The sequence below is a fragment of the Mus pahari genome, chromosome 17, assembly GCF_900095145.1.
Source record: "Mus pahari chromosome 17, PAHARI_EIJ_v1.1, whole genome shotgun sequence".
Classification (NCBI taxonomy): domain Eukaryota; kingdom Metazoa; phylum Chordata; class Mammalia; order Rodentia; family Muridae; genus Mus; species Mus pahari.
The window spans coordinates 1,115,524-1,125,153 of NC_034606.1; the positions used below are offsets into that span (position 1 = coordinate 1,115,524).

The 9,630-nt window shown below is 42.8% G+C and overlaps 1 pseudogene; it reads left to right on the top strand.

Annotated features, from left to right (window-relative positions):
* Positions 1-8,631: 8,631 nt before the first annotated feature.
* Positions 8,632-9,023, top strand: LOC110335344 (annotated as a pseudogene).
* Positions 9,024-9,630: the final 607 nt, after the last annotated feature.

Consider the following 9,630-nt stretch of genomic DNA (forward strand, 5'->3'; position numbering starts at 1 on the left):
AAAAAAAAAAAAAAAAAAAAAAGATAATGCTGCTGTTGTTCATAGTGATATCATTTTTACTGGGTTCTCTATATAAACCAAGACCAATTTTCAACAGTGTGTACACAGAAGCATTTCTCTTTACAAGTTATACATATGTATATTATCATTAGCCTTGCATTGGGCACACATCTTTTTTTTTATTTTATTTATTTTATTTTATTTATTTTATTTTATGTGCTTTGGTGTTTTGCCGTAATGTATGTTTGATGATGCCAGATACCCTAGAATTGGAGCTACAGACAGGTGTGAGCTGCCATGAGAGTGCTGGGAATTGAACCCAGGTCCTCCAGAAGAGTAGCCAGTGTTCTTAACCTTTCAGCCATCTCTTCAACCTGCATGGATACACATCTTAATGACCAAAAATGATTTAAATGATTTTGAACAGGGTATGTGTCTATAGTTCCAGAAGGCAGACACAGGAAAACTACAAGAAAAATTGTAAGTCTGAGATCAACCTGGGCTATGTGGTGAAAGACTGCAGGATCATAGCGACCTGCCCAAAGTGGTGCCTGTAGAATCCATACTCATCTCAGCTTTCATCACAGCGGCCGTGACAGGGAACCAACCTAGCTGCCCATCAGCTCTTGAATGGATAGAGAAACTCTAGTACATCTATACAGTCGAGTGTTATTTAGGCACAAAGAGTGAAACGATGTTGCTTGCGGGAAAACAGAGTCAACCCCATTAAGCAAATTAAGCCAGACTCAGAAAAGCAGATGTCACATATCTTTCCTCACATGCAGAATCAAGAAGTTAAAAATATACATGAATATACATGAAAGAGGGGAGGGGCAGTTTGTCAGAAGAGAAGGGGTTAGTGAGATGGGGCAAGAGAGAGTAATGAATATGAGCAGAGTACAAAATGTGCATGTGTGCAGATGACACAAGTGTGGAGATGACATGATGAAAACTATTCATGTGCTACAGAAAATACAGATGGAAGATTATACACTCACTCACAAGGCTCCAAAACCAACTCAAAGAGGATCCTGCTGCTAGAAGATGGGGCAGTTGGAGCTTTGACAACAACAATGAACAGAAACCTATCAATGTTTACACTGTGGGCCTGAAGAGGCAGCAAGTATGACCTCATTGGTCACTCCTGGAGGATGCTAGCAAGCCTGCTCATTATTGTGAAGACTGGTCATAAAAAGACAATTAATTAGCAAGAATAATTACTGAAAAAACGTGAATGAGACAAAATTATGATCCAACCACATACCATAAGAACTTTAGAAGACAAAGAAACATTCCACATGCTACAGCAGTCCAGTGAAGAAAGTCCAGATGACCAAGGTCTCAAAAATTATTCAAACAGCAAGACAGTATAAATTTAAAAATATTCACTAAACACACCAAAAAAAAAGCACACATCTGTAGTCTCAGCACTTGGGATGGAAGGACAGGAAAATCAGGAGTTAGAATCTGGTATGGGGGCTAGAGAGATGGCTCAGAGGTTAAAAGCATTGACTGCTCTTCCAGAAGTCCTGAGTTCAATTCCCAGCCACCACATGGTGGATCACAACCATCCATAATGGGAATCTGATGCCCTCTTCTGGTGCGTCTGAGGACAGCAACAGTGTACTTATATACATCAAGTAAATAGATAAATAAATAAATCACTAAAAAAAAGAAGCCAGTATGGGCTACAAAAAGACCCTGTTTGGGGGGGTTGTTTCTTATTTGTTTGTTTTTGGTTTGCTTAAAGACTTAATTATTCATTTATTTATTTATTCACTTATTTATTTATTTGGTTGTCTATTTATTTATTATGTACACAGTGTTCCATCTGCACATATGCCTGAATGCCAGAAGAAGGCATCAGACCTCATTATAGATGGTTGTGAATCATCATGTGGTTTCTGGGAATTGAACTCAAGACCTATGGAAGAGAAGTCAATGCTATCAACCTCTGAGCCATCTCTCCAGCCCGAGTTTTTTTTTTTTTTTTTTTTTTAAGACCTACCAATAATCACAATATGAAGACATTAATTGGAATTGGAATCTGATTTAAACAAATAGACTGGTCTATTAAAATGTTTGATACAGTGTCTCTTAACCCTTGCTGTCCCGGAACTCACTAGTTAGGCTGGCCTCAAATTCATAACAATCCAGCTACCTCTGCCTTCCAGGTGCTGAGATTAACCTATTACTTTTTTGAATCAGGAAACAAGCTTGTGAAATTGGCACTATTATCACCTCTATAGAGCAAGAGGGAAACTGAACCTCCAAGAGATTAATCTTAAAAGGTCACACAGCCAGAGAGAGGCTCAGCTCTACCAATCATCATCCTATAGGTGACTTTTCTGCAGACCACACAATGTTGCCACATGTACAGATTTGTTAAAGAAGAATGGAAGATGTCCTTAGGGACAGCCAGCATCTAGGCTTTAGACATTTAAAAACTTTCAACTTGGGTTGGAGAGATGTCTCAGAGGTTAAGAGCACTGACTGCTCTTCCAGAGGTCCTGAGTTCAATTCCCAGCAACCACATGGTGGCTCACAGCCATCTGTAATGAGATCTGATACCCTCTTCTGGTCTGTCCAAAGTTAGCGACAATGTACTCACATACATGGAAAAAATAAATATACAAATCTTTAAAACAAACAGACTTTCAACTCTCCAAAATCCATTTTAAAATGGGGGAAACAAAAGTATGTCCAAGGGGGGAGAGTATAGGGGACTTTCGGGATAGAATTTGAAATGTAAATGAAGGAAATATCTAATAAAAAATTGTTTAAAATAAAAAAGTATGTCCAAGTCATGCCAAGGAAATATATCTTTGTTTCTATTCATAATAAAAATAACATATTTAGAACAACACATGACCAAAACAGAAAAAAGAATACTGAGCCTTTCAAGAACTGAAAACAAAGGCAAATTGCTTATACATAGGCAAAAAGACACATGGTCCTTAAGGGAATATGAATTTGAATAGGAAAATTTTAAGAATAGAGAACAGACTGCCTCCTAGATTCATGATGTATGAAGGTTGGTGCAATTCTAGAAGCCATCACAGGACATTGGCACAGGCCCAGCTGGCCTCCCTGGAAGACCATCTGGATGGGACAGAAAGGTCTACTACACATTGACCAGACTGACATGAGCTCTGGGGTGTTTATAATAAGGTTGGTGAGAAGCAACATCAACCCCAAATCGCAAGGTCTCCCAAAGACTGAAGCCAAACTGAGGTATGAAAGTGACTTTTCAGAAACAATTAGCTCAGCTGAGAACAAATTATTACCAAATTCTTAAAACTGACCTGAAGTTTATCCCTGATCTGATTAAGGCCAATCCTACCTTTTCCCTGCAGGTAGCTCAGCAAAGCTCTCATTATCACTCTGCTTCAGTCTGGAGTCACAGACACTAACTCTGGCTTGAAATATTGCTTTGAAGTTAAAAATTGTTATCTCCCTGAACATTCTGCTGTGGGAGAAAATCACTTTTTAGTGTAGTAGAGACCAGATTAATTTAATTTTTCACTCTTTCAGGAAACAGAGAGAAGTATTTGAAAGGTTTTTTAAGACAGCAGAGAGAAAATATTTAGCAGTTTAAAAAGTGATTTTTTTTTAACATCTAATTTTATTCTTAGAGAAAGGGAATGTGGTGTGTGAATGAGAACAGGCCCATATGTCTGTGTTTGAATGCTTAGTCCCCAAATGTTAGCCCTTAGGGGAGAATGAGAGGATGTGGTCTTACTGGAGGAGCTGTGTCACTGGAAACAGGCTTTGAGGTTGACTCTTACACTGTGCAGTACTCATAACAGCCATCATCAGAGAAGGTTCCTCCTGCAGTAGATAGGACCAAACACAAAGACCCACAACTAGATGATGTGCAGAGAGTGAGAGATCTTGGAACATCCGATCCTAGATGAGATGTCTACATCAAATTGTCTTTCTCAGGACTCAGGGGACTCTATGGAAGATTGTAAGAGCCAGAGGGGAGGGAAAACACTGAGGAAACAGAACTTTCCAGACACAGCAAAGCTGAAGCCCATGTGAAAACACAGGATGCACAGGGCATGAAAGGATCTAAGCCAGATGGGGTCTCAGTGCTGAGAGGGGGAGTAGTCATGAACCTGTGATATAAAACATTATGTTTTAAATTTAAATTACTATGCTTAAGAGGCCTATCAAACAAAACTGCGTCTGTCCTAAGAAGCCCTACTTGTTCAAGGACAGATATCTTCCCAAAATGATAGGGTCCATGCTTGTAATTGCCTGGCCTTGTCTGGGCAAGATAATGGTCACAACTCCACTGCTTCCGTTTCTGCGAATGACGCTTGCTTACTGGAGACGTACAAACAACATATCTGTTGATATCTGAGCCCTTGGTTGAAGGATATGTACCTGCACTGAAACACAAGGTAACTTTACGGGACATTTTGCATTTATAAAACCCCTGAAAAACCCTGAAGAGGATCTCATAAGGGGTAAGTTTAAGTCATCCTGGGGTGTTCCGAACTCGGAACAGGGCAAAGGGAAGGAGGGCTGTCCAGTCTTTCCCACCAGTCTCCAAGGCCAATTTGGTGAGGGTCTCTTTTAGGGTTCTAGTCATCCTCTGTACCTGACCTGAGCTCTGGGGTCAATAAGCACAATGTAATTTCCAATTAATCCCCAGCTGAGTGGCAACAAAGGCAGGTCCATTATCAGACCCGATTACCTTGGGTATCCCGAACCTTGGGAAGACCATATTGGTCGTCTCAATCCTGGTAGGAAAAGCTTCTACCCAGCCTGAAAAGGTGTCTATAAAAACCAGTAAGTACTTGTTGACATATTCGGCTGGCTTGGTTTCTGTGACGTCTACCTCCCAGTAGGCCCCAGTCTTTTGTTTTAACTTCCCCAACGGTTGTTTCAGCACAGAGCGCTCTGCCCCTGTGTCTACCAGAAGGTCCATAGGGATCCCCTCCACACTCAGGGTTACCCTAGCCTAGGGGAGGGGGCTCCAAGCCCTGTCCCCTCGAATCATCTTCTGCTAGAGCCAGTACCTTAGAGGCCCTCCCTTTCTTCTTTGGGCACTCTCTTGCCCAGTGTCCTTTTTCTTTGCAATAAAGCACATTGGTCTTTATCCAAGGGGTGCCTCTCTCTGTTCATCGTTACTCATCCTTGGTCTTCTGTTGCCCAGGTTCCCTATCTGTCTAGGTCCTGTCTTTTCTTTCTCTCCTACCACTGGGGCCAAAATTCTAGTCAAATTTCTCTCTTGTCTACTATCCCTCCAGTCCTTTCTTTCCTCTGCCTCCCACCTGTCTCTCTCTCTTTCTTCTTTTCCTCAGTCTCCCGCTTATGAAACACTTTCTCTGCCTCCTTAACCAAATCCTGCAAGGCATAATCCTGCAACCCTTCTAGCCACTGTAACTTTTTCTTAATATCTGATGCTGACTGCCCTATAAAGGCCAGAGCTACCACAGCTGGCTGACCCTCAGAGGTTGGGTCAAAGGGAGTATAACGCTGATAAGCCTCCATTCAACGTTCAAGAAACACAGGGGATGGTCTAACAGGCCCCTGAAGAACCTCTCTTACCTTAGTCAAATTGGTGGGGTATCTAGTGGCCCCTTTCAGACCTGCCATGAGAGCCCTACAGTAGACCTTCAGCTGCTCCCTACCTGCTGCCTTATTGAAGTCCCAATCAGGTCAGTTAAGGGGAAACCCGGCATCTATTTCATTTGGAAGACTGGTTGGTGCCCCATTTGCTCCGGGGACGTTTTCTTCCGGGCCTCCAACAGGATCCTCTCTTTCCCTTCTGTAGTGAAGAGCATCTGTAAAAGCTGCTTACAATCATCCAAGGTGGATGGTGGGAGTACATCAGAGACTCCACCAATCCTGAAAGGCTAGCGGGATTTTCTGAAAAAGAAGGGTGATTAGCTTTCCAATTATAAAGATCAGCAGGGGACAATGGCCAATACTGAAGGAGTTGGAGGTTGGGCGGGTCCACTGAAGGTCCTAGACACACAGCCGCAGACTCAAGGTCAAATACGGTCTGCCTGGATTCTGTGCTCTCCTACTCCACATTCCCGCAGCAGTCTGCCTCCCTCAGCCCCGTGTGGTTCGGGGTTTTCTGGCGGCAGGGGTTAGGGCTGAGGATAGGGAGGAGGCAGAGGGCTGGGCCACTCAGGAGGCTCCTCAATAGCGGGATAGATTTTAGGAGGAGCAGAAGGCTGAGCTGGAGGCTTCGTTTCGGGAGAAGCCTTCACCTTCTATTTGTTTTCTGATGATTCTCAGAGAGCCAGGGCTCGGGAACCTGGCTTCCGTGGGTGCACCCAGGGCTTAACCCAAGGTGGGGGATTCTGGACCGAATCTTGCCATACAGTATTGTATGGTTGTTGATTGGGATGGGATCCCGGCCCTTCTTGAAAGACAATGGCTTTAATTTCAAAACTGATGGTTAAGTCAAAGGTGTCCTCTGGAGGCCAGCCGACATCAAACGCCGGCCACTCCAAGGAGCAAAAAGTCTACCATGGTCCTTTCTTAATCTCAACTGACAGGTTGTGTGCTCGCCAGTCCAGTGATTCAAAGTCAAACTCAGAGGAGTCATCACAGTCTGTCCCATCATCCAAGTCACAAGTAAGACAAAACAGAGACCTAGGACACACAAACAAAGGCTAACAGATGTCCGTCTCCACCTAGACAGATAAATCCACTCCAGAAATACAGACGGCTGGGAGGGCACCTAGCTTCTCCAATCCAGGAGAACTACCGTATCCTCACCAACACCCAGATGGGAGTCTGCCAGGCATCTCTGGGGTCTCTCCTGACCTCCTGGGATGTCTCCCAGGGCGGCAGTCAGTGATCTCCTAGCATGTCTGCTGATTACACCCTCTGTCTCCTCCCGAGACTCTAGCGACTGCAAAACCGAAAATACAGAACCAGAATTCAGCCAGCACAGAAACACAAAGACACAGACAATATCTCACCTCGAAGTGGGTCTTTGGAGACGAGGGTGGTTGCAAATCCCGGATGAGCCCCGAAAACAAAAGACCTCCGAAGAGGGGAGACCCTTACTCAAGTCTCAGGATGACGAGATCCCCCTAGAACTCACGAGAGACCGTCCTTGCTGCAATCACACGAGGTTTATTGATAGGAACCAGCGCGCTGGGGCCGACTCGTATCCCATGCAGGGAGAGAGGAGATTGACCCCGAGTAGCTGGAAAAGGGGGTGTTTAAAGAAAAAAAAACACAACCCAAGGGGGTAGGGAGGGCGTTATTGGAAAATGCCAAAAATACCAGTGAAAAATCACAACGGGGGAACTTAAAATCACAAGGGGAAACAAGATTTGTTTCTCAAGATTGTTCTCAAGATTTTAATCTACCTTTTGTGGTCAGCCAGTTCCTGGAACAGGGTCATTGAACCGGCTAATCTACATTTGTGGCTCTACTCCATTTGCTAGGGGGTCTGGATGTTTCCTGGTCTTTCACCCCTGACTAACTTGGCTCTGCACTACATTTGGAAATCGAAGTCCCAGCTGTAGCCCCGGCACCGATATCTAAACAAAAGCCTCTTCTTGGTAAAATATATTCACAGTCAACTGGCAATCTCTGGAGGACCCCAAGCCCATCACAAACCCACAGTCCTAACACAGAAGCTATCTCTAACTTTATAGCCACTTTTGAGGGAAAAAAACTTTCTAAGCGAGGCTCCATAGCCAACAGATGGCCGACACAAAATAAACTCAGTGGTATTTTCATAGGTTTTTATTTTCACAATGCTATGGCTGGACTTTTTCTGTGTCTTTTTTTTTTTTTTTTTTTTTTTTTTTTTTTTTTTTTTTTTTTTTTTTTGTAACTATACAAGGTCTTTACCTTATACATTGTAGTTTCCAATTTTGTTGTTATATGTTTTCTGTGTGTGTGAATGTGTATGTCTCAGTGTCTGGATGTTTCTTGAGTTTTTTTTTGTTTTTGTTTTTGTTTTTGTTTTTTCTGTTTGCTTACTTTGTCCTATTCCAGTTTGTTCTTATTTTATTTTATTATTACTTTCTTAAAATCCCTGCTTGTATGTTAATAATAGAAAAAAAAAGGGTGTGGATTTGGGTGGGTGGGACAGTAGGGAGAATCTGGAAAGAACTGGAGGAGAAACCAGTCAGAATATACTGTATAAAAAAATCTATTTTCAATTAATAAAATAATAAAATAAAATAAAAATAAATAAATAAAAATGTTTTCAATAAAAAATATCTTGTCACACACTTGTTACTCAACTTCAAACTGGTAGAAGACATGTCTAGGCTATTGCTACTGTGATGAGAGGAAATAATTTACTTCTGTAACAGAGAGAGGAAGGGCTGCCCTTTGTTGAGTATCTAATTTGTGACCTATAGGTGTTGAACTAAAGATTCTCCTATTATCTCATTTAACCTTCTCTCAAACATCACCTTATATAAATAAACAAAGGCTCTAATGCAACAGTTCTCAATCTGTGGGTTCTACCCTTTGGGGACTGAACAACCCTTTCATAGGGCTCACCTATGACAGATATTTACATTGTATTTCATAACAGTAGCAAAATTACAGTTAAGAAGTAGCAAAAAATGGCATTCCCTTTCCCCTGGCTGGCAGCACCTTTTCCTTGGCTGGTGGCACGGAGGCTGCACGATGCCTGGAGTTACTGTAAAAGACGTTAACCAGCAGGAGTTCATCAGAGGTCTGGCAGCCTTCTTCAAAAAGTCCGGGAAGCTGAACGTCCCTGAATGGTTGGACGCAGTCAAGCTGGCCAAACATAAAGAGCTTGCCCCATATGATGAGAACTAGTTCTACACACAAGCTGCTTCCACAGCACAGTCTACGGAGGATGGTAGAGAAACGGTGTCAGACCCAGCCTCTTCAGCAGAGGCTCTAAGAGTGTGGTCTGCCCGGTCCTCCAAGCCCTGGAGGGGGCTGAAAATAGTGGAAAAGGACTGGATGGGGGCCGCAAGCCAAGACCTCAAGGACAGAGAGATCTGGACAGGATCGCTGGACAGGTGACAGCTGCCAACAAGAAGCATTAGAACAAAGGATGCTGGGTTAATAAATTGCCTCATTCATGAAGAAGAAGAAGAAGAAGAAGAAGAAGAAGAAGAAGAAGAAGAAGAAGAAGAAGAAGAAGAAGAAGAAGAAGAAGAAGAAGAATGTGCCGGGCAATGGTGCTACACACCTTTAATCCCAGCACTTGGGAGGCAGAGGCAGGCAGATTTCTGAGTTCGAAGCCAGTCTGGTCTACAGAGTGAGTTCCAGGACAGCCAGGGATACACAGAGAAACCCTGTCTGGAACAAACAAAAGACAAACAAAAAAAGTGTATGGTTGGGGGTCACCAAAGCAAAGGGTCACAGCATTAGAAAGGTTGAGAACCACTGTTCTATTGGGATTAAATAATTTATCTGATGATACAGAGCCAAGATTCTTGTAGTTAATTTCACAAATATCCTTTATACTAAGTCCCAGCCTTAGTCTCGAGCTATTCTTGTCAAGAATAGCTGAGTAGATGGGCCAGCAAGATGATTCTTCAGGTAAAGGTTCTTGCTTAATCCCTGGAAACTACAGGTAGAAGGCAAGAGCTGACTGCTACAATTTATTCTCTGACCTCACAGCATACAAATAAACAAATAAAAGGAAAG